The sequence below is a fragment of the Poecilia latipinna genome, unplaced genomic scaffold (assembly GCF_001443285.1).
Source record: "Poecilia latipinna isolate Pla-1442-1.1 unplaced genomic scaffold, P_latipinna-1.0 Scaffold69, whole genome shotgun sequence".
NCBI classification, from domain to species: Eukaryota; Metazoa; Chordata; class Actinopteri; order Cyprinodontiformes; family Poeciliidae; genus Poecilia; species Poecilia latipinna.
The window spans coordinates 442,503-467,487 of NW_015112685.1; the positions used below are offsets into that span (position 1 = coordinate 442,503).

At 37.5% G+C, this 24,985-nt stretch overlaps 1 protein-coding gene across 2 annotated transcripts in view; it reads right to left on the reverse strand.

Moving 5' to 3' along the window:
* The window catches only part of LOC106934551 (muscarinic acetylcholine receptor M3-like), an 88,269-nt gene that overhangs the window by 33,134 nt on the left and 30,150 nt on the right, over window positions 1–24,985 (reverse strand). For both annotated transcript variants that reach the window (XM_015014536.1, XM_015014545.1), the window contains exon 2: window positions 20,338–20,452. The gene's annotated coding sequence lies outside the window, so the exon portion shown is untranslated. The remainder of the gene's footprint in view (window positions 1–20,337; window positions 20,453–24,985) is intronic.

A 24,985-nucleotide genomic window follows, 5' to 3' on the forward strand; every position in this document is an offset into this window, starting at 1 on the left:
CCCACTTCAAAATAATCATCCAATTACAAAACCTGACAGCTTTGACTGAGTGCCTTTATTATAACACCAAAAACTGCCTTGCAAAATTAGCTAACAGCAACAATTTAATAAAATAAGAAGAACGAGTGCTGTAAACTTCATTTGGTCAAAGAGCCTTTTCAGCTATGAGCTTAACACAAGTAGGACGATCCTGGGAAATTATGTTGAGATGAATGAAGCAGAGGCAGAAACTGAAGGAATCTGTCTTGGTATCTAAAACCAAGACAGGGGAAAGAAATCTATCACCCTCTTCAAGTAACAGCAGGCTGATCAGTAAGCAGACAGGTTTCCCGACTATGCAGAGTTACACACACATCCACCTGGAGAAACCTTTGCGACGGGAAACTTTTTCAGGCTGCTTTAACAATTGTTCATCCAGGGTTTTCCACAATAAGGGCCTGCTAAGCAGCGAACATCACAACCCACTGAGCCAGGCTTCGCTCACGGAGCACAAAAGAGTAGTTTCACCCACGAAAAAAAAAAAAAAAAAAACGACACCTATACGCAGCATGGTGTCACTTCAAATACAAGCTAAGACCGTTCCAAAGGAGAGAGGATTGAAAGCTACTTTAAGAGGAGGAAATCCATTAAGGAAGCTACAGTGATGACACAGCCGTCATTCTGGGTAAAGCTGCAAAACAGAAAACGGTCTATAAACATTGTGTTTAGAAGCACCGCTCTTAATAGTGCAACAGTTGGTGCTGACAAGCACGACTAATGTAGATCGTTTTGTTACGACGATGACAGTTGCGTTACAGTGCATTGCAAAAGTATTTTTGTGTCTTAAAGCAGCTGCATGTGAATTTTGCAAAAATTTGTTTTTCGCATATTTGTTAAAACTGTCAGTGGGTTGTGACGGTATGAGATAAATAATGTGTGAAAAGACCCTAACCCTCCACCTCCTCCTGGTGTTCCTATTTCCATCTACAGAAATACAGAAACAACCAATCAGAGCCAGGAGAAAGGCCTTAGCATTGTCAATCATCCTCATATACACGCTGCTCAATGTGCGAAAGACAGAGAAACAACTCACCAGGGAAAACTGTTTATCAGCCGTCATCGGTAGCTATGCTAAAAAGCCTAAGCGTTCATGGCAGGCTCCGTTTTCTTTTTGGAGTTGATGCCAAGCTGGAAGGTGGACGTCTCCCTTCTCTTCTGTGTATTGGAGGTTTAGCAGCTTTTTCTCTTATGCCTCCGATGGAGAAGTATCCACCCAAAGCATGATGCTGCCACCACCATGTGCCACTGCAGCCTACAGATTGTGTATCCAGGTCAATGCAATTATATTACACATAGGCCTTTGCACTTGCTTTTTGTGACTCTTTTCTAGCTTCTGAAAAACTGACTTCCTCTACTTCCTTTCAAAGATGGCATTCTTCTTGTTAAAGGCCATATTTGTAGAATCCATAATTAACGCGTAAACAGATTTTTCCACCTGAGATGTGTCTCTTAGCAGCTCCTACAGATTTACCACTTATCTCTTGGCTACTTCTCCTATTAATGGTCTTGTAGCCCAACTTGTCACATGTTGTGTGAACACATCAGAACAGAGTATTCTGATGTGTTCAAAGCTTAAAATATGCTTTTATAACCTTACCCTGACTTAAACTTATCTAAAGCCTTTTCTCTTAAATGCGTCTGGTGTGTTTTTTTGTTTTTTTTTTTGGTCTTTTTTTCCTTTTCACATCTCCGAAGCATTCATAAGACAGATTGAGTTATGCTTTGATTAAATTACATCCAAGTGGAAATCTATGCAGTGGATTTCATTTTTATGTGTCCCAGTAAATAAACCAATTTCCACATTTTTGCTTGTAGAAATATTTTTGAAGCTATATGTCATTTTCTTTCATTTTGCAATTATACAATTGTACTGTGCCGCTCTACCACATAAAATCACCCCAAAATCTACTGAAGTTTATAGTTGTAGGGTACATGAGTGATGGCTGTGCATGAAGGACACAGAGGGCAGGCCCAGATAGCATTTCATGTACTTTGAGTTGGTCTGTCACATGAAATTCAAATAAAAAGCGCTTAAGTCTGTGACTGTAACACGACAAAACATGGAAAAGTTCAAAAGGCGTGAATAATTTTGAATGTGAATAAAAGACGCAGTAGCTCTGTAACCGCAGCTCGCTGGTTTTGAACAATCATAAACACAAAGCAAAACAACACAAGCTTAGTTTTACTTCTGCCTGCTTGAATCCCATTTAAACTCTCGCAGCATTATGTAAAATGTCAAGGAAAGGACCTCAGAGCAGTCGGGAGAAAACAAACCTGTCAGGCATGTCATAGCACAGTTATGTCGTGCCGCAGCTCAAATTAATTCCAGCAGATATGGATTCGTTAAAAAAAGATTCTGCTGCTGGTGTCATCTAGCAAGACTAGAACCGGCTGACAAAGAGCTGTCAGTTTTAACACGCTTGCCTTTTAATTTAGTCTGCAACAGAATTTGGTAGAGCAGACGTTTCCTGCCGCACGACTCTGATTTCACACACTTCTTCTTTGCTCTTTTCTCTTTTGCTGTTTCTTTTTAATGCTTCTTTCTACCATCAGCTGTCCTAAACATTTCCGAAAGTTTTGATTGGATGTGTTCCTCTCAAAAAAAAAAAAAAAAAAAAGTTGAATGCTGAGAAAGAAACCAAAACATCCAACTTTACAGACCAAGTTTTGGCTGCAGTTATAATGAAATATATATCAGCATCAGCAATTAATAAACTCTTCATTATCCCACTCGATCAGAGTGGAAAGTACACAGAAATGTTTTTATGCTCACCCCTCCCGTTTCTTCACAAGGACACATTCATAAGCACGGTTCACGTAGCGTTACTGGTTTTTGAACTATGTTGCTTCAGTAAAAATAATTAACACCATGCCACTGCAAATGTTTCTCGGTCAGCGGCCGCACAGAGGTGGCTGTCAGAACCCGCATCAGATCAAAGCTCATTGTCTCGGCTTTTCTCTCCACTGGTAGCAGGTGCGGCTGCGAAATCGACCAGACACCATTCACTGCAGCAGGTCACGTCGGAAAAGTGATTTTCTATTTTCGTGGAGGGGACCCTAAAGTAGAGAAGACCAGAGTGCAAAAACAGACGTTTACAGCATGAGCAGGGTGTATCTGGAGACACACACAAAAAAAAAAAACGAAAAAAGAAAAAGGAATGGTTTGTTTCATTGACAGTAACCTGAAGTGAATGGAATGAAGCTTGCTAAAGCAGGCTTTATTAGGAGTAACCCATGTTTGGATGGAAAATTCATCTGTCTTGCAACCAATCTATGTAACCTGATTATATTTATCTAGATCTGCAGCGACTATCACAGGCTGGGTCATTAGAAGGAGATTTGCGAAAGGTTGGAAAACGTCATTACTGAGGTCAAACTCCGTCCCTGTAAAGGAGGAAGCTAGAAGATTAAACACCCATTTATTTTCTAGTCTGAAGAAACCGACGATGTCATGCACATGTTGCTGAAATGTGAATCATTACTCCTCTAAATAGCAGTGGAAACTTGTTTCTGTCTAAGTTTCTGCATCCTACAGAGGTTCTCTAATGGTGTGTTTAATTTGTAATTGGAAGTAGGAATTACTGGATTTCAACTTAAAAAAATAAATAAATAAATAAAAAATCACCCACAATGAAATAAACTTCAAAAAGTTGAGTTCCCCAGCCCATTTGTGAAAATGCAAAATTAACTTTTTTTTTTTTTTTTGGCATTAAGACCACTACCGATTGAAACAGGCAGAAAAAAAACATATTTTACTGGTCAAACCTGCACGGATTCATTCAGAAGCCAATTCTTTAAAACCTTTTGTGAAACTTTTGATGAATGTACAAAAAAAGAGAAAAAAATATACATTCATTTGTATTTAGGCTTGCGTTGCTGATAGTACTTAACCTGATCACCGACAGTCCCACTGGTTATGTGGTCAGTTGAGAACAAATTACATGCGTCATTTTGCCAGAGGTTCAAGGCATGCTTACATTTAATAAAACATATTCAGATTCAATCAACTAGTAGCAGAGTGATCAAGGCAAAAACACTAAAATCTAAGGATAGATGCAAACTATTGCTTGTATGCTCTGTCTTTCACTGGCTTATAAAGATGCATAATTTCAAGTAAATTACACCATCTTTAATTTTTTTAGGCATTTGACCATGTGACATTTACAATAATCAGCTGAGCCATGTATTATTTTTGGATATGCATCAGAACTTGCATCATATAGTCCTGAACTGCTATACTATTATATAATGAATATAAGGAGCTCACTAATCCTGTACCAATAATAACATAACTTAATCGAAAATCTACAGTATGCAGATGCTGTTTCTGCACTAAAACAGGTTTTAGTGCAGAACTGAACTGCTCAACTAACAACAGCACAAACCAATATTTGATTTATTTTCCTTATGAATGTATACGGACACATAAATATAAAAAGAAAGAAACAAAGACCTCTTATTGTACAACACTAAATTCTTCACCCTTCATTCAGATACAAAAGGAAGTTGCATAAAAGTGAAACACTTGCTTTATAGGTGAGAAAGAACTTGATGTTCTACAAAACGTTTCATTTTTTCATGCTTAGTCTGGTTCAACACGTTTTTTTGGGGTTTTTTTCCGACACGCCAGCGAACCCGGTGAGATAAGAAACAGTGTGACAGTTGCTTAACAATGCGCCGTCTTGTAAACTGGCCTTAAGTCGTGTTAAATAAGTAAATTTGTGCAAATGTTACACAGTGAACTCTGTATGAAGCAGAGCCACTTTGATTGGTTGAGGAATTGTATAAAAACATTTTATGGAAGGCAACCCGGGGTCAAAAAATTACATGTACAGTGACACTGTTATCGTTTACTCCCTACTTGTTTATAGCTGCATGAGATTTATAGAATCATATCTTCGCAGAGTATACACAGCTCAAGTGAGGAAAATCTATTGGAGGTTTATTCAGGGTAAATCTTTTACGCCTCATGCCACAGCATGGGGAAGTTAGCAGTTTTTTAAATGAACTACAATCCACTCACAACTTCAATTTTCCTGCTGCTATGTCACCTGCCGTCTATCCAGATGGTTTACGTCGTATCAGTGGCATTCTCCTCTGCCTCATATGGCTGGAATCTGTGTCCCTTAGTATTGCATTGGGAGCAGTAATACACTCCCTGGTCCTATAATGCTGATGGAAGGTTTTCTCTGCCATCTGCCAGATGAGAATCTCGGAGCTTATCTATACATCTATTCCCGCCTGATCTGGGTGTGCAATATGTAAAGAAAGGGAAGACGAAGACAACGGGAGGAACAATAACTGAGAGACTGAGTACGGGCACAGGATGACAATCGCTCTACCTGCTGCCATTTCTCAGAATAACAGACGGGGGAGAAATATCATGGAAATGTCAGCGACTGGTCTCGGTCTTTCTTCAGCAGTCTGCTGGGATAAGGAATAATCCAAAGAATTGTGGCAATCTTAAATTTCAATTCAAACCATAATCGCGCTAGTTGAATTCCCCGTTTTAAGAGGATCTTTTCTAAAATCCCAAAAGCACCCTGAACTGATCATGAATATTCAGGCCTCAGAGAACTTGAAGTGACCTCGGTCTCTCTGGGGGAAGTAAAAGCTAAAAAGCAGACATGTTTGACTAGGCATAACACTCCACATGTAAGGCAGACAGTATGTTGCTTGCACACTAATTATCAGGTGGGGTTAGTTTGCAGATTTAGCTTAATATATGGGTGAAGCTCTAATGGTTAGGACCCGTGAGGATTTTTATTTATTTATTTTTTTACTAAAAGCATTAGCAACAAAAAAATAAAAAATAAATAAAACACTGTGACAAACAGTAGATCCTGAGGGAAGCACAACCCTGCAGAGAGGTTAGAGGGGAACACGTTGAATCGACAAAGAGTCATTAATTGCGGGGAGGGTTGGTATTTTCGGCACCGATATTTCACTCAGGAAATGACCGTGAGCATTATTGCACTCCACAAATCACTGTGCCACAGACAAGCGGCTGCAGCACTTCAAAGTCTCCATGACATAAACAATTAATTATAATTACAGAACAAGATAAGTTCCGTTTAAAATTACATTATTAAGCTTGTTAAACGAAACAGCAAAAACAACAAAAAAAAAAAAGACACGGTGTAAACTAAATATTTGAGAACATGGAATATTTTTGAAAAAAAAAAAAAAATTCTGAACAAAGATAAACAAAGCTGATATGAAACATTCCTCTTTGAATCTACTTTAATTACGTAACAGATTATTGAAAGAAACATTTTTGGTGCAACCAGATCAAGGACCAAATTCTCATATTTTCAACAATGTCTTTGAAAAACAATAAAAAAGCATTTGTTGCAGCCAATAATCACACATGTGAGCTATGCTGTCATATTTCTATTCAAAAATACTTTATTAGTACCAGTGGAAAAATAAATGTATGACATTTCTACAAAGAGTCATTGTAGGGCAGGAAGGATGGACAGGTAGCATATTCAATAATCTGATAATTTATACACTTAGCAAAATACAAACACTGTGCATCTGTTGGGAAAATTATTGCTCATGATTTTGTTAAAAGTTATTAAAGAAGAACCACAACCAGGACTTCACCAGGAGTTCACAACCTAAAGGTTTGGTCCACAACATCTAACATTTAGATGCGGTTAGCATTCCCGAAAATCACAGTTAATTGATGATTTTACAAAGGCAAATATTTTGCTTTCACATAGAATAAAATTGATTTGGAAAGCCTTCATTTTCCGCTTAACAAATTACATTTTCATTTGGATTCCCTTTCCCCTTGTTTTTACTCAAATTATATGTTTGACCTAAAAAAAATAAATAAATTAAAAAAATCCTCAGAAATGTAAAACATTTATGTGTGATAAAACATCAAAATGAGAAGCTAGTACAACACAGAAAAACAACAACAACAACAACAAAAACAAGAAAATTCCCCTCTACGTGATTTATCAGTGATGGTAGAAAGTGTGAGAGATTCTCAGCATGTAGCATCAGTCAAGCAGCCACACTCATAGCAGGCAGAGCCACGAAATCACAAACAGCAGACGAATGCATTATGTAGATGAGGTGGATACATTTGTTATAATAGGGAGCCTTACTTCTGCTACGTAATAGAAAAAATAAATTACACTTAATTCCTCACTGTATAGAATCAAAATTATCTGACAAAATGTTTAGAGAGGATGTCATTGATAGAATGTGGCAGTAAAGTGGTTTTAATCACATTTAATTTGGTTCTGTGCTTGAACACAAATTGGTGAAAAGCGCTAGGAACAACACTTAAGACATAAAGAGCAAGACAATACAACGCAATAATTAGTAGATAATACATATTTACAGAACAAAATTGATTATCTAAAAGATGTCATTTAAACAAAACAAGTATATATTTTTTCCATTTAGTTATTATTTGCTGAAAACGATTTTAAATGTATATTTTAAGAACAGTATGGCTTAGTAATAGTAATTCACATTCTTTGCTTTGGCAAAGAATGTGAATTCCTCTTACAGAACTCGCAATTATCCAGGAAAATAGAACATCATTTCCTCTGATGAGACAATTGAGGAGACAAAAGACTGTCGGGGATAAAAGCCTGACTGGGGAACAGATAATTGGCAGCATTAGCTTTACAAGCTACAAGCTGATGCAAAGAGTGGAAATGTAATCCTTGATTTTCCGTACGGTGGAAAGACACAAACAGCTACATCAGCTTTTTAAACACAGACATGACGGATGGACTGTTAAACAGCTACGTTAATGGCTGTTAGCCACCAAAACCGATTATTCATCAACATAAAAGTAGATACAATGGCACAGTAGGCTGCTGACTAATTTATTAAATTTAATCTTCTAGATTCCTCAGCGCACTGCAAATTTCAGAGAGATAGAGAGACTGCGCAACCCAGTCATTTTCCTTGCTAAACTCCATTTTCCGTGCAAACTAATGGCAAATTACTTAAAACATTAAGCTTTATAGTTTGTACATTAGAGAAATTCTGAGGGGGATCATGTTAATGAGAGTGCATTTACTCTCCCGGCTGCTTCAAAGTGAAGCCCACACAGGTGGGTTGATACTCCTGCTCTAAGTCTCACAAAGCAAAGGGGGCTTGAGGGTTTAGTGCAAGGCCAGTGGATGTGTATCTGCGTGTACATGTGGATGTGTGTGTAAATGTATTAGATGTTCGTGTGCGTGTGGGTATGTGTACTTTTGCAGGCTCTGATCAGAGTGCTTCCAGATGCTGCTGCCATTTACTCCCCTGCCAATCAAAGGCCACAGCAGAATGGCAATTCCTCAGAGTCCCAGTTTACCGCCACTCTACCCGTTAGTCAGCAATACACGAATCCTCTGCTCTTATGGCAAGATGAAGCATGTTAGCCATAAAAATGAATGAATAACTTTAAATAAGACGCTTCGAGAAAACTGTACTTTACAGATAGTTGAGCAGTGCTAGAGGCAGATTCTGTGTATCCTCTTGCACTTCGATCACAGATTATTGATTGTATAAAAATGACATTAACCGACTGCATTGTTCTTTATTATTAAGATTGCTCAGCAGGCAATTTTGAATTTAAATAAGTGTATGTACAATATGGTAGAAGCAAAGACAAATAATATGTTGGCATCAAACAGACAATAACATCTGAACAGGCTGAATGGTTTTGTTCACTTCCTCATCTGCGATTAGCAAATTACCACCATAGACAGACTGCAATTCTAAAACAGAGCAGAAAATCAATGACATCGTTCACAGCTCCTCCGTCTGTCTGCTGATTGGCCCTGTTGAAATTCAACAGGATAAATCAAGCTCAATAGGAGAAACTGCAGGCGAAGAACTGAAGTGAGATGAGAATCGGGAGGAATTGCGTTAGAAGACAACGGCCATGCTACGCGTTTGATTATCGTCTATTAAGTCTTATGCCTTAATTCGAATTTAGCCTTATTCTTTTCAACATAGAGGATAAGATCAGCACTAAAAATAGTCCAGGTGCAAGTTGCGATCTTCTACTTTCGCAAAAATCATTCATGGGCAAAAATGAAAGCAGCTGAGAAACCACCAATCCGGCCTTGTAGATTTTGGTTGTATTTTTAAGACGTGTTTATGAACCTTAAAGTTAAGTAAAAAATCAGGGGAGAAAGCCTCACGTCAAAAGAACCGTGGACAAAATATTGTCCACAGCTGAAAATACTGTAATTTTCCGCATAAGATCATATGTTTGGCCAGAGTGAGAACATCAAGATTACAAATCAAATCATATTTCAAATATTCAAACTACATACATACAGGTTTTCCTGGCAACAGCACAAATTGCCGTTTTCCAGGAGCAAATTATTTTTATATACTCTCCTCTTGCACAGACATGACAAGAATTTAGCATCATGTTCAATTTAATTGGAAAAGAGCTTCACACCTAATGGGAAAACCGCGGCTATAAAAGTTGGAATTTTAACCATTTAGCTGCTTCTAGACAAGCCATTTAATAGAAAACCCATCATGCAGATGTTTTAATGATTAAATTTTGGTATTAAGTTGTGTCCAGCATTTCTGTCATAGTACAAATACAATTTGCCCTGAAATTAAAAGAAGGAATGTGTGAGAGAAATTAGAAGAAACAGACATAGTTTAGGAATTTGAGTGCACAAGTGAGTTAACTTTCTTATTTATCTTGTATGTGTGGCTTGTTGTATTTTATCTTAAGCATTTACTGAACTTCCAATCTTTCAAAATTGTTCTTGTTCTAAAAAAGGGTCACTGTAATATTGATATGCGAAAATTTTTATTGCTTTAAAAATAAAGAAATAAACTGAGAAAAATACAGACACAAAAAAAATAAATAAGTTGCTTTTCTCCAAAAATAAATATTTTGTTTTTAGGACTTTTTTTATGTTTGGCACCAGGTTTAATATTTATTATTACAGAGGTCAAATGAGCTCCTGCAGGGGTGACCTTTTCGCTTACAGACTGTCACACTGTAAAATAATGACCTTTTACAAACCAGGTTAATCGGAAAAAAAAAAAAGTTCCATACAAACATGATAACTGCTATGGATCCAGTACTGTGTGTACTTTTTTCAAAATGAGGATCCACTTTTCCCAGCGATGAGCTTGAGATACTGACATCATCTTTGACATTTACACTAATAAAGGCTTCGCCCAGCAATCCCTGTAAAGGCCACTTGATTGCATCACATAAGACATATGGGCCACCTGGTATTTTTCAATTCTCATTATTACAAATTATTGTTTCAACTGGAGTCTGACACCAGGACGAGAGGTCATTCGTTACCAGTGGCCATCCATCTTTTTGTGTCAGTTATGTATCAAAGCTTTGACAAAGCACTAAATAGTAAAATGTGTGGGGTTTGCTGGGTTATGGGTGTCATCAGTGCCAGAATCATGCATCCATCCCAATTGCATTGCTGATTCTGGCACAGATTAGCATAGCCTGTAAAGAATTGCTGATATCACTAAAACAGGCTATACTAATTAAAGCCAGAATCATCAATTTTGATCTTCAGACAGCTGGATTCCTAAAACAGAAAGGTTTCGCTGCAAGTGAGGTTAAAATTAGACACAAATCAACATTAGCATCAGAAACAAGGTGGTTGACAAAAAACAACAACAACATAGGGTTAACTCACTTTCTGTACTGCAAAGGGGGAAAAAATGCATTTTATATTGTTGTAAATTAAACAATAATTTGTGTTTGAGAATCCCTCTCTGAAATTAAACGTATGGTTCATTTTTAGCTCATAGAAAACCCCACTTCCACCCCGGAATAAGTAGATTTCTATCAGACAGGAGCCAAGTCTGGGGATTACGATTTGCCAATGCATCACACCAGAATGATGCCCAACACACAATGAATGGCCTGGTAAGAGAAAAATGGAGGGAGCAGAACAGAGAAAAAAGCGTAGGAGACGAGTGGGATAGGGCAGAAATGAACATCCAAGATGGAAGTTAGAAATGTCCAGTTTGACAAAAAAATAAATGTGTTTGTTTTGAGAAAAAAATAAAATATATTTTAATTTAGACCGCCAGCTCAATAACAATACAATTGTTGGATAACAACAACAACAAAAAAAAAACAGCAGAATGTCCTGTATAGGTGACCTAAGAGAGGACTAGTAGTACAGTTAAGCCAAAAAGCATTATAATTAAGTTACTTCTCTGACTTTGAGTCTGAGACTTAAATGTCAAAAGGATGACGTTCCCTTTGTTTGGCTTGGCTTGTTTATTGAATAAAACACCAGAGATTTTGCCTCTCGGTCAAAGCTGGAAGCTTTACTGCCTTTCAGAGGTTAGCAAATGTGGAAACTGTAATAATCTATCATCGCAGTGATGAGCATCCCAGGAACAACATCCAGGAGATACAGTTCAGCAGTTCTTCACCAGCCCACTGTGACGCATGGCTTGCTATTTATCGTAGACTTAAAAAAGGGAAGATTCTTGTGCAGCTGCGTAATCCAAATAATTAAACTGCTTAGACAGAAGTTCAAAAGATAAAATGAAGAAGATATGAACATTAATTTTCAAGCTTCTGTTTCATTTATCTTTTCTGACTACTTTGGCAGAAGGTGCAACACGTCAGACCACCAATTTCCAAAAAACACACAGACACAAACAAAAAAAAAAAAACACCTCATAAAAGCGCACAAAGGGTCAGTGTGACCCTGACGGACTGCGCACAGAGTAAAAAATGTCGAGTTTCCTGCAAAAGTCATCATGACTGTGGTGCTTCGCTGACCTTATCCTGACTACTCCTGAGGGAACACAAATAGCTGAAATGTTTTTGGCATAATTTTCAAAAACCAGATAGGGTACTTCACTCATTAACCGTCAGGTCAGCTTTTACATTCGGTTGTTGCTTGCATGTGCCTATCTGTCTCTCTAATGTACCCTCGACTAAAAAAAACAGAACATACTGTACTCAAAGTGATTGGCGCAGGCCAAGGTAAGCTTTGCTTTCTTGGCTGCTCTCACAGCTAAGTCCACGGTAAAATGTTTAGAAATGACCCGTATATCTCAGAACATTCGATGGTTTGACGAGCAAACAGCAATCTTCATTGCTCACTTCGTTGAAGTCGACTGGCAAACCAAGGCAAACTGTATCGGTTTAACTCAATCACACAGGCCCATCTTCTCTCTTCTTCTCGATTTTGGTTCAAGAGTGGAAATCTTTATCATTATTATGAAATCTTTATCCTTTATGAAATCAAATATTAGTGAAAAAACTAGGATGAAATATTATAAAATAAAAATAATTTTGTAGAAATGTATTGTACAGTGTTTGCATAATTATAATAATAAGAATTTATATGATAGACCAACACACACACACACACACACACACACACACACACACACACACACACACGCACACCCTACTTTGTATTCATCCACTCATAATCAAAAATGTAGAATAACATTTTACTGCAAATGACGTCGTGGGTCTTTAGGTTTCTACCATCTTTGCCCATGAAAAACAACAATTTGCAATGCAGTGGGATTTAAAACCATTTTCAGTGAAGGTCTTAGCTAACATCTCCCACAAAGCAGATGTTATCTCCTTTATATCAGACAGGCCAAGCACTTTTCTCTTAGATCATTTTTGCTCAAATATTGAAGCCTGACAACTTATGTTACAACAGTACATAGCTGCACTTGTCTGTTAAATCTGTAAGCTCAAAAATGTGGCGCTGTAGCATGGATTTCTTCTACAGGTATATATTTTGTGTGCATTCTTTTCTTTCTCCTTTCCTGAGCATCAGATCCAGACCTTCATCCTTGCTGCTTATCACAGTGTCTCCACAGCACTTTTGTCAAGCTTGGTTTGTCAAGCGACTCCACCAAGGCTGTCACACTTTCAGCTCTATGGCATTCACCCACTCAAACCAGTAGCTACTCTCTGCAGCCCTGCACAATAGCCGTACCGTCCAGCTACACCAAACCCAGTTCTTTCCATCTAAATTACTACTTATGCAATGTGAAGCAGGGTTTTTAGTGACATCCTGTTTCATCTGATTGCTTAGACCTGAGCCCAAATATTACACGTACATTTTCTTCACAGTTTCATGTATTTGGAATCAATGCAATTCTCAACAACCTGTCTGCTGTAGACTGTGCATGAATTAGAAGGTAACAACCATCCCACATGAGGCTATATAAATATCCTGCCTCAAACTAAAAGTAAGCACTAAAATTATGGAATCAACTTTTCTCTCTAGCTGGCAGTGTACAGTGACAACTTGTGTCGCCTTATAACTTTTAGTGCTAAAATAACACTTCTAGTGTGACTGAGTCACCAACAGCTAATAAAATGTAAGTGTCCACATTAGAATGAGGAACATCACTATAAATTATGCCTGAAATTAGCGGTTTAGTGTTGGATTAAAGTATGCCGTTGCGTAGTTTCAGTTTCCATGACCTTACAGAAAAGAAAATACTTCATTATGTGTCTTTTACCTATAAGAAAAACTTTTTTAAGTTGCAGTTGAGGCCATAATTGAAGGTCAGCGTATAGGATGAGTCCAGTAAGAGTCGTGTTGTGGCAAGACAGAGCTGAAGGTCTGTGAGATGTTTTCAGAACTGAGAACAGGTTGGGATTTGTTGTTGTTGCTATTTTTTTGGGGGTGGGGGGTTTCCAGCTAAACCATTCTGTGCCTCACAGGGAAAGAAAAAAAAAAACATGCCTACAAGCTGACTGAAGAACTGCAAAAAATCAAAACCACTCATAGAAATATATTTATGCCACAGGAGAGAAGCTGGAAAGGTCCATCTGCACATTGTCCGTCGAAGGTACTGTGTTTTCTGGCAGCTAAAATGGAAGGAATAATAAAAGCAGGGGATTTCATGGGTAGGAGGGAGAGAAAGAAAGAAGAAGGAAATTTCACTCAAACAAAAATAAAGTTTTCTTTAGGCCTCCAAATACAAGTTTAAATTCAAATGGAATTCAATGGACATATTAAAACAACAGAATTAAAAGTGCAACACCTATCAAAAAACTACTTTAAATTTCAATTTCAAACAAGTGAGAGTTTGGGGGTTATTTACATATCATATATGAAATCTGATGTAAGGAAGAGTCTAAGTTGTATGTAGAAAAAAAGTAAGGAAAACATCATTTATTTTGGGACAGAACAATATACAGCACATTTACCAGGTGCCAAGATCTCAGAAAATACTGAGTTAGAACAGAAACTCATTACACTACGCATTGAGGTAGAACTGCAAAACAACCTATTTATAAACATTCAAAACTTACAGATAACTAATAACTGCTACTGTTAAGAGGATAAGCCAACATGTTTAAGTTTCAGTAGCATAAGTCATGACAGAGTAAAATAACCTCATTTTAACTTCTAGTTGGTTCATGTCTGGTTTTTGTGGCATACTTTTAACAAAAGTATTATTGTTTCTTAAAAGCTCTTTAAAAATAGTTGCATAGTTTTATCAAACCTGGCTAAGTTCATCAGTAATGTGACTGTCACAAACCACCAACCGAGAGAGGGTGTACTTTCTTTTTTTTTTCTCACCGTGGCTTTTGGTGGTGGGAGTGAGACGGCTTTCATTTTTACATGACAGTAGCTATGAGTTCTGACTCCAGCATGAAAAGCCATCAGACACAATGTCACGCCTGTGGTTCTGCACCATCCCAGCTGTGATACTTCTCCTTTCTTTAATACCCATGACTTCTTCAATCTGTACACATAGGCTTCACTGCTTACCCGCAGGGCAGCTCCATCTCTGCAACCTTTCTGTGTGGTTTTCAAGCTCAATAGTGTCCCCCAAACGCAGCTGACACACATGGGCACAAATACAATTACAAAGTAAAAGATACCGAGTATAAGAACATAAAATATTTTGTAATATGTTGCTTTAATATTTGAGCCTTTTCTGAGAACTTGTGTATGCTGAGAGTAAATTGGGTGTAAAATATGATGGTTTTTTTTATTATTTTTATTAGCTCTTGTAACATTTAGTAGTGAGGTAAGCTCAGGTGAATGAAACAGCAGGTCCTCTCATTGACTGTGTTTTACTCGTTTTACTATATTCAGTTTCGATATTTATCTACTCTTATATCCACTTTCCATCTTTTACTCATAATATTCTTTTCATATTTAATAATTGAATTGTTTTTGGCGCATCATTTACTCATTAATGTTACTTTACGCTCATTTACCTTTTAAGCTCTGACCCATCCGTCTATGGAAAGGTCAATGCGACCTTCTGATGACTTTTACTGTCTGTGGCTTTGTTCAGACTCTTCAACGTTGCAGACATGTGTCGTTCTCTGTGCTGCATAGCAAAAAGCCATCGCATGAGATGCTCTTACAGGTTTGCAGGGCGCCCATGTTCAGCGCTGCTAAGACAAACTGGTGAGTTCATTTCTGTTGCAGACAGAGTGAGTTGACCTGAATTTGTAAACTCATCCCACTCCTTGATAAAGTAAAAATCTTTGAAACAAACATTGTCCATATCTGTCTCTGATTTGTTTCTGTCTTGACTTGTTCCTAATGCTTTTTTTGTTCTAACAGGAGTGTTAATAAAAACCAGCGCGAACTAAATCCTACTCTCCATAATGTTGTTGATACTCAAATAAATAGAGCATCCTTCATAAGCGCCGCTTTTCTATGAAGCAATATGAATTTTACTGCAAACAACAAAACACACATAAAAACTAACTCACAATGAACAGAATATGCATGCTGGTGGTGCAGCTCCACTTAGCAGCATGTATAATACGCTGTTTCCAGACATAACTGAGCAATATAAGGAACTTTGGAAATGTGTTCATAATCCTTGAACTGTTTCATATCAGACCTCATCGGAGATCCCATAAATTTGCTTTAGTCAGTCAAGTAAAATCAGAAAAAAATACATATTTTGTGGTTGTAATGTAACAGAAGTTAAGTTCAAGTGGTATGATTGTTTTAACAAGATCCCTTATCTGCATAAGATAATTTGGCCCACGTTTTAGCCGCTATAAAAACAAAACATAGTTTCACCAACCGAGCAGAAGATGAAAGGATTCTAGAAATAAAATGAAGAGGAGTCAGCTATTTTAGTTAGATATTCACAAAAGTGTCTTTAAAGAAAACTGAGCTCAAAAACAGTGATGGTACAAGTTTGGGCGAAGGTGCCACACTTTGCAGGGGAGAAAGTTGTGCTTAATCTTTGATGCAAAGATTCCTCATGAAATATTTCTGTCGTTGCAGATCCCACAGTATTGAAGGGCCATTATGAAAATGGGAGAAATACAGGAAAATGACCATTAACACCAGTGAACCTGAGCAATCCTGCCTTGTGCTGCTGTGCTCACGTGCAAAGAAATGTCAAGTTGTACATTTCAAACGACTTAAATCATGTTTTACGCCATAAATTATGATTGATATCCCTCTAAACACCAACATGGTTTCAGAGGAATTTAAACAGAGATAGCCATTTGTTGAAGAGTTTCTTTTGGTAGGACAGAAAAAAAAAACAAAAAAAAACACTCTGCTTGTTATGCTTTGTTCCCCAGCAGAGAGACCTCAGTGTAAATACCCGTGTTTATTTATGTGTTTATTAAAGGACTAAGATTAGTCATTAATTGTGAATTTGAGTCCCTGAGAACTGGAGCTGAATACCAAACAGGGCTTCACAATGTTTGAAGTATTATAATACGGAGCCCTGACTAGCTAATGAAGTCCCTGTGGACTGGATCCCTCACTATAATTCACCTTTTATTCTCACAATCCCTTCATCAGTTCCACTTTGACGGATTTCCAGCTTAAAATTGAGAGGAATAATAATAGAGACTTAGCGAGGTCCTTTAAAAAAAAGTTGATGGAAAAACTTCCTATTGGCTCAAGCAGATTGATTGCGGTTTAACTGAATTTTAACCCCATGATTTAGCCTACAGACTTCAACAATTTCCTTTAAATGAGATTTTCCTTAAAGTGTCACTGAAGTGCAGCACAATGTACAAAAGAAAAAAAAATATGCAGGAGAGTGGTTGGGTTGAATGGCACTTATTGCTATTTTTTTTATTGGAAAAAAGTTCTAAAAAGTACAGATTAAAAATAAAAAAAAAATAATTCAATCGTACCATTTCTGTGGTTTAAAAAGCATTAATGAGACTTTGGTGATATTTTATTGAGGTGACAGAGAGATATTTGTATTTGTTGTCTTACCTTTGTTAAAAAGTAAATAAATCAAAAAGACAAACACAATAATTTGTCAAGAAAAACACGGGACCATCATGGTGTGGAAAACAAAACACCAATATCACCAACTTAAAGGAAACTCTCTGTTGCGTAGCATACACAAGCATGATCGACAGCGCTAAGACCTTCCTCCTGGCTCTGATTGCTTGTTTCTGACAAAGCAGTATAATATCTGAAAATGGCAGATTTTTTTTTATGTATAGCATAAAAAAGTGAAAATTAAATGTGAAACACTTCTGATTTATCTTTAACAAACATTTTAAAAGTCCTTAAAAACCCAAAATTAGAAAAGAACCAACAACAGGAAGAAAAAACAGTGGACAACCAGACAGATTGTTAATGTGTCCTGTCACACTTGCACAAAACTGTATTTGTTATTATCTCTTGTATAACCGCGTCTGGGCCTCGTGCTACCACAAACCCAAATTACATGTGCACTGAGGGAAGTCTGTCTGATGCTTGAGTGCTTTTAACCACTCTTGCTGGTATACCCTCACTCAGGGAAATGCTGGGTGACAAACCGTAAACCCACTGACATCTACAAAGTGGCAGCATTTACTGTGTACCCATTACTTCAATAATAGATGTTCTTTCTCCTTTGGCTAACTTGCCTGAGATAACATTTCTGCATGCCTTTGACTGCAACAATTATCGCTCGGCGTTCCTCACTTTCAAATTAATGCTTAATATCACTCATCAATTCAATATACCGGACATATAGCGTTCAAAAAAGACATGCCCTCTCATCAGAATGATAGAAATATTATTTCAGGATAAGATTATCAGATTTAGACTGTGTTAAAGGTTACTGCTTCAGGAATTACGTATTACAAATATTTTTTTGTTGTTGTTTTCCTAGGGAATAAATATAACGTGGAAGAGAAGACCATTTCTCATTATTACTCCTCAAAATGCGAAAAAAAAAACAAAAAAAAAACATGACTTTCATGTATGGCAGGTGTGTGTTGATCTTCTATGAAATCGCTAGAAGAAAATGAATCCAGACCTAAACTTGCTCATATCTAGAGTAATAATCATAGTTTAAGCCAACTGGAACTGAAACTGGAAGTTTAGCTTATTGCTGCATACAGTGAGAACTACATGCAAAAAAACAAACAAAGCCTACTGTTAGAGAGCTGTTTTTTTTTCAGTGTCATACTGCATTGAAAGATTATTTAAGGTTTCCAATTCACATTTTTCAGAGGTGCTGATGAATGTGAACAGTTGTACAGATGAGAGAAATGTTGGGTCAGAGCAAAATAAAGCAGAGGAAATACTCCATAAAAGTACATTTTCCTACTTTCCGGTCCACACCAGCTCCAATTAGACCTTGATGGGTGTCGTTATAAACGTCGTTTCACCCACAAGTCAGTCACAGCAATAATTGAATGTATTTCTGCAAGTTCACAAGTATAATTTTAAGTCTTGCGTCCAAAACACTGGCGTCTCCAGTTTTGTTTGCAGCTCATGTAGTAATTCAGTTGCTAAAGAACTGCCCGATACTTCTGATGTAATAATTATACTTTGGCTTTAACATCATTTCTGGTGTTCTCTTTTCAAATCAATTCATTTTGTTTAATCAAACCCTGCATACTTTCTGGGTCTGTACGTTCCCCTAGTTGCCTCATCACAGCGAGTATATCACATCGGTACAAAAAAAGGAAAACTTCTTTAGCTACTTTTGTGATTGTTTTAAATCATCCCAAAATAGCTTCAGGGTGAGGGTGAGTTTCTGTGTACTTCTTTTTGATAAGGAAGTAACAGCAGGAGTAAGTTGGACATGTCACTAAGTCCAAACAAGCTCAGAGACAAGTGAAGTCTTTAACAACTGATTGCTTCCCATGCTCGTTTCCTTTTTTTAGGCACAGACAAATTTTGTGGGTGCTTTTTATACGAATGTGCAAATCCCAGCGATGGAATTAAAGCAATGTAAGGTTAAAGTCCAGACCATTTTCCTTCATCCGCCGTAGCAAAATAGAAGTTGTATTGTTCACTGAGTATTGTATTGTTCAGAGTTGCTTTAGCACTGAAGCTTCTTACAATTATCATCAGGCAAGAAAATGGTACCTCCAAAGCACATTACAAAGAAAGACCAGGCAGCAAAAGCATGCACGCATTTGCTTTTGCCTTCAGTCAATTTAGACTCACAAGCAAATCTAACATGTATCATTTTTGGACTTTGGAAGGACAATGAAGCAACATATAAAGACTTTAGACACGCAGTGAGAATACCAACTCAAACCACTGATCTTCTAGATACAAAGAGACAACAACAAGATCCCTCTATCGAAGTTCTAGCCCAGTTAATGAGACTTATGACAAAAATACACTCCAAGCACAACTCAAGACTGTGGTGTTTGATATTGTTAGTTATTTTAATAACTGAGCATAATTTACATGTAAACTGCAAGCAGAACATTCTTCCATTTATTTCAAACGAGCTGATTTTTATGCCTGGACTCATTTTGTTTATTTAAAAGGAAGGTAACTTAGGGGTATGTTTAGCAAAGAACAATTGCAATTGTTAAAATAAAAAAAAAATAAAAAAAAGATTAACAATAGATGTATATTATAGAAAAGGGAGAAGTTTAATAAAAACCTGATTCTGGACCTGATTCTGTCATAAATCTTGATGTCAACCAAGTTATATTTGGATTTATTTTAGGTGAGACGATTAGGGTTACAACCGAAAACATTGTTGCATAGTTGCAAATAACAAGATGCATCATATAAAGTGTTGAAAAAAACGTAATAGGTTCACTGCTTTATTTTTCATTTTATATTTTTTGGCACACCTTCATGTTTCAAATCATCAAACAAACTTAAGCATAAAAGATCATTTGAGTCGATAGAAAAAGCTCATTTAATCTTAAGATTTTCTTAATTAGTGGGAAATGTTATCAAACCAACATGCGCTCTGTTTTTGACAGCGCAATTTAAAACATTGTGAACGTGAACATTAGGAAAATGCCCTGAAGGTACAGACAGCTGGCAGGGGGAGAGACAACAGTGTCATTTGTGAATACAAGAGGTTTCTTTCTCTTTTCATTTTTCATGGGTAACTCACCAAACGCTGCCGGGAGGTGAAGAGTCTGGAGGTCACCTTTCAGCAGAGTGCTTTTCGGTGTCTATGCCATCAACTGGAGGTGCACGATCATCTTCTTCTGGTCGGATCATAGTGTCTTGGAGGCAGACATGGAGGGAGGAAGAAAAGAGACAGAAACAAAACAAAACAACGAATGTGTTAAAACGAATATGTCCAAATTAGGAAGTGGAATACCTATAGCTTTGCTGCGTTTGAAAACGGAGGCAAACATGAACAGGAGGGAAGAACTGTGACACTCAGAACGTTTGCCTTGAGCCAAAATGGCTGCTCTCTCTTGCAAGGAATTATACATTTTTCATCATAAAGCAAAGCAAAAAACCCAAAAAAACCTTCTATTTGCCACTCAAGCATCATTTTTTTAGTATCTATGATGATCTTGCATGTGGTCCCTGCAATATACCTTCACATTGCAGCATTGCTGAAATTTTTATTCTTTGTTTGTCTAATGCGTTTTAATCAAAGATCTGCTTGAGGTATGTGTCTACCATTCCCCACTGGATAATATCTGTCAAAGGGAAGAATGGCATGTCTTCATGTCTAGGGAAGTGTTCATGCCTTATATAGTCTGGGTCTACTAGAGTTGCCTGCTGCACATAGCTGGATGTAGCCAAGGGCTAAGGAAGGAGACCTTTTGAGAGCTCATTAAAACAGTCTTCAAGTCTTGAGAGACAAATATGAATGCACTACAAAAGAATGAGCCTGCCATTAAAAATAATCAGAAGTAATGGAGCTGTTCCCAGACTGAAAGCACATTTAATAAAAAAAAAAGTGGAAGCTGGTTTAAATTGAGAAAAAAAAAAGACTATGAAGTGGAAGAGGAAGAGAGTTGGGGCTTGATACTAATTTACAAATAATGTAAACACCTTTAGAAACATTAAGCAAATGAACACTGGATGTTCTGTGTTGCAAATACAAATTATATCCTAAAGGTCAATGTGTAAAATATTTGTTCTAAAAGACATCCACATGGCATTTATTACAATTCTTTTTGCATATTTTCTTTTTTTTTTTTCTCTCTCCACTACTGACATTTACACTAGCTGCACGCGGACAAATAAGAGACCATGTAGAATTTAAATATTTCCTCAGCTGCATCCTATTTTAAGGCATCCTAACAGGATGGAGTGCTTCATCTTAATGCTAACAACCTCGCTTGGCCTATCTGCTCTAAAGCTAAGCTGGGTCTGCAGGGGCGTTTTCGAGTGAGCCGTGAGGAGGACTGAGCGATACAATTACCGTTTTCAAGTTTCCACTTTAAACCTGCCCTGAGACTTGATCTGAGCCTCAAATGACACGGCATATCCACGTAATGACAAAGACGTTCCCACAACGTTATGAGACGGTTATCACCAGGTTAAACACGGCAGTATGTTGTCATACAGTATGTATGAAGAAGTCTTGTGTAAAGCAGAGAGATAAGATGTCAAAAAGTTTTAGTTCCCAGTCTCATAATGAATCATTCTAAGGAAGAAAACCCGGGGTCCTCTCAATTTCATTCGTTTTTTTTCAAAGATATTTTTGGCACTAGAGGCTCACAACGGCCATGTCGACGACTATGGCCTCTGTATTTTGGGCGCCCACTCTACCCTAAAAACTAGGGTTGAAGCATGTCTGTGAAAAAAGCATCTAAAAGTTTAGTTAATGTATCAAACATAAGGATATATTTCTGTCAATTTTATTGCCCAGATTAACCCTCTAAGCTTTAATCGGAGGGCCGGCGATTCAGTCAAATTTGCAGAACCGTAATTCAGCCACACTTTGCCCCCTCAAATCCCAAAAGTTTCTGAAAAGGGAGACGTTGCGCTTTTCAGCCAATATCAAGTTATTACGGTAATTTCACCATAATAGCAGCGAGGGAAATGAATCTGAGGGGTATTCTTTTAATAGAAGGTAAATTGCGCAAATAACTTGCTAGATATTGAAAGTCCCAGTTGTTATGGATAAATGGGCAAATGTATTTACTCACAGGACATTTAGAGAAGTGCGTACAGTTAAAATAAGCAAAAATATCCAGGTGCAGATTTTAAATTTAGGGTTAAATGGTTTTTGATTTTTCCTCCATTCAATCTATTTCGTGCCAAAGTGTCCAACCAAAATTCTTTGCTCTGCTATATTTAAGTATCACATGGACTGATGTAGCCCACCATGTTCTATTACACAGAGCTAAAGCTCATGTCTGAAATGCGAAAAAATGAATCTTCTCTTCTTCTTTTTCCTAAGTTATTGGAGAAGACTGGCAATTACGGCACATTGTAACATTAAAAGAAAACATGGTAGAATATATTGCAGCAACAACTCATATATGAGAGGCTGGGCTGCTCATATTAAACATAAACAGCACAAAAGTCACAACAACTTCGAATCTCTCTACTTCCGAAATGGAGACTCTTATCTCGCCCAGCTTAAGTGCAATATAAATCTACCAGGAAAGCTCTTGACATTCTCGTTTGCTCACCGTTTGACTTACTAAGAAGAACTGATTCTCGAAAAACTGCTTTTGATTCATGTGTGCTTGTGGTGTAAAAGAATAGAACAACAATTTCAGGCACAAAAGTAATTTTTTTATAACCAATAAAAATAGTTCCATAGTTGGAACAAAAAAAACAAAAAAAAAATTGCAACTATTTTTTATAATCAACTCCATGTACAGGGAGAGTCTTTGCACCTCTTTTGTCTCTAGCAGTAGCAGTTCATGTAGGAACGTTTAGGAGCAAAGCAGTTTGCATGTGTGTGTGTGTGTGTGAGTGAAGCAAAAACACTGACACAAACAGAAAGACAGGAGGAAAAGGACAGAAACAGAGTGTTTCTTACAGCTGAACTGTGGCTGAGACTCAGCCAAGGTCATCCTCTTACTTATGACATACATGGAGCCAGACTGAGCCTCTCACTTGGACGCTCTCCATCTGCTCCCGCTGATAAGACCGGCTACTCCACAAACAGCATGCAGACACCACAGCTCTGCATTGTGAATAACATACAGCAATTACGCAAAATCAATATCCTTTTTTTTCTCCCCCTGCTAAATAGAAGGCAGACTTTCTGGAATGGTTTAGATCTAGATGATCGTGCATTAAAAAAATAATAATAATAAAAAAATGTTTCTGAACGCTAATGCAAAGGAAGTACAAAATAGATTTCTAGCCACAAAGATGTAAAAGAGATATCTTTCTAATTGGTTTATGCATATCAACCAGAAAACTCAATTGCATGCAGTCGGGGGGCCAGAACAGCTTAGCTTAAATTACAGGAACTCAACTAGGCAGCGTGGATTGTTGGGAGTCCAGAAGATTTTCCACAGCGTCTCTTCCAGCTTATATAAATTGGGAGAGGTTAATAATGTGTGCAGCTGGCCGACCGGCAGACCTGCTCCGACTCCTCCTGTTCAGTACTCCACTTTGTGAATCAAAGCACACGTTAAAATTCATGAGAGCAAAGAATACGGTTGGCTGTCACTCCAGTGAGGATTGTTCCGTAAACCCCTCTGCCTTGCTGCTCTTCAGAGTCGGACTTGAATAAGCACAGAAGCTCTGACAGCATGGGGAATGTGGACGACAAATAATACTTGTGTATCGGATTGCTCTTTAAAGAAAACAGGAAGGCGCCGTGCTTGGGGTAGTTTTAAATAAATGTGAGATGATGATAAAATTTTACAGCGTTTAAGAGAGTGGCAATAAAACAATAAGGAGGAATGTTCGGAAGACTGGGAGGTTCGCCTGCTTTACGATGGCGGTCAAAAGCGCACACGCCCCTGCGGAGAGGCCGGGTTTTTGTGACTGAAGAAAAAAAAAAAGAAACTTCATAAATCATTTCACAAGTCTTTACATGTATGATGCGACGAACCTTGTACAATTCATGTGCTAAGGAAATGTCCAACAGCCTTGCATTAATAAAGGACGTTAATCTACCATTTTTTTGTAAATAGTTTTTGATTTAGATTCAACTTTGAGTCTACACTGATCAGGGAGGTTGCTAAGAAGCCAACAACAAGTTTTTTTGCTGTCCAAATGTATAAATAGATTTTCTGGGGTTTTATCTTTACGTTTCCATGCAAATTTTGACATTTCCATATGAATTTGTTTAATCTTGTGACATTTTGTCAAAACAACTGGCAGCATCCCGTTATGGATTGCTTTTCTCCAGTAGTAAACGTAACAATATGCTGTATGGTAAACAAGATTTACCATGGTGTCAAGTATTTGATCTTTTAACAGAGCTGCATAAAGATTTAAGACGAGTCACTGTACATTTAATTTGGTGCAGTGTCTCTCGATGGTTTCTCCAGAATTTATGTGAATGAAAAAACAAGGATAAAAAAAAAAAACTACAAAAACTTTTAACAAAGGACTGACCTGTAGACTCCCTGTTTTTCCTCATTAACTTCCTTCTTTGTTAAATTGATCAGTTAGATGAGCCATCTGCTAAAGCCCACCGTTTCTTTAATGCAAGCACACATTTGAAAAATATCTCCATCCAAATTACCTCCAACACTGAAACCCAGACAAGCTTCTCAAACACTAAAGAGGTTGGTGATCTCATCACCATAACTACAGCTGATGATCTCAACATGCAACGCTTCCTATTAAATGAGCCTTAACCCATGGAGGTGGAC